The following is a 1,191-nucleotide window of genomic DNA, read 5'->3' on the forward strand; positions in this document are numbered from 1 at the left end:
AGTTTTAGGCAACGCGGCTCGACCTGTGTCTGTCCAACGTGTGCTTTATCAAATTAAAAGTTGCATGAGTCGAAACTAGCAAGAACAAATGACCGCATGCCAGACACGTTCGCGGTACAAAAAACTTGATTATATATTAGAAATGGGCCTGAATGGAGCAACTGTCTCATATACTTTTTATTTCATTTGGTATCTTTGTTTTTCCAAACTTCGGGAAAACGTGAGCGGAAACTGAATCCTCCCTTTCCCTAATTCCCGGCGAGCGAAACGTCATTTCTTCCGCTTCCCTCCGGAAGGCAAGTTCTGCCACCTGCGCCTGCCCTCCTCTCCCCTTCGGCGCCGGCTGCCGAGCGCGTCCCTCGGCGCTGGGGCGTCCGGGGCGGATCCGATCACGGGGGAAGGAGAGGCGTGCCCCCGAAAAGGTGACGTGATTTAAATCTATTTTTAATTTGCAGTAGCGGGGTCGGGCGGCGATGGCGGCGCGGCTGTTAGAACGCAAAAGCGTTTCCAGTGACTTTCGGACGCTCTCACTGCGCGAAGGGCGCGGCATGCAACGGCAAGAGCGCCCGGGTCAAAAGTAATGGGGAGCAGGTCAGGTGGCGTGAGACGTGGACATCCACGATCCCTCACGCCTTCGTCAGCTGGTCGAAGGAGCGTCGTCCGTCCTGCGCCGACCTTCCAGGAGTCGCGCCTGGCAAGCTATTTTAACTTCTGCGGTTGTTCATCTCGCAAGGCGTCTGACGTCCGCAAGCAAGCTCCCGAGAGGCGATGGGCGGGGGTGAGCGCCGTGCCTCCGCTTTTCCTCGCTCGCTTGCTTCGGGGCCGTTTCTCCTGCCTCTTCTTCCTCCTGCCTCGCGACCTCTTTCCCTCGGTATCTTTCCTCTCGACCCATGCATCGAATCGCACGTGAACGACTACGTGTCAGACCCACGTTGTTCACATGAATGAACACGTAGATTAACCCTGAACCCAATCCCCACTCCATCTATTTCGGCCGAGTCCTAGCCCATCCTGCGCTGCACAAAGGCCGCTATCTACCGCCTCACAAAGACCTTTGCTAGGCGGCCTGTCTATCGAGGAATTCGAGACGTCTTCCGCGCTACAAAAAGGGCGTGATATAGGTTAAATTGAAACCATTAAATAAACGTTTGCTCTTAAAGACTCGGGAACTTCTGACAGAGAACCGAGATA

At 54.7% G+C, this 1,191-nt stretch overlaps 1 protein-coding gene across 1 annotated transcript in view; it reads right to left on the reverse strand.

Annotated features, from left to right (window-relative positions):
* LOC119589108 (lymphocyte cytosolic protein 2-like) overlaps positions 1-1,191 on the reverse strand; it is a gene marked incomplete in the record, with an annotated part of 94,642 nt that overhangs the window by 28,179 nt on the left and 65,272 nt on the right.

Source organism: Penaeus monodon, chromosome 25, assembly GCF_015228065.2.
Source record: "Penaeus monodon isolate SGIC_2016 chromosome 25, NSTDA_Pmon_1, whole genome shotgun sequence".
Lineage (NCBI taxonomy): Eukaryota > Metazoa > Arthropoda > Malacostraca > Decapoda > Penaeidae > Penaeus > Penaeus monodon.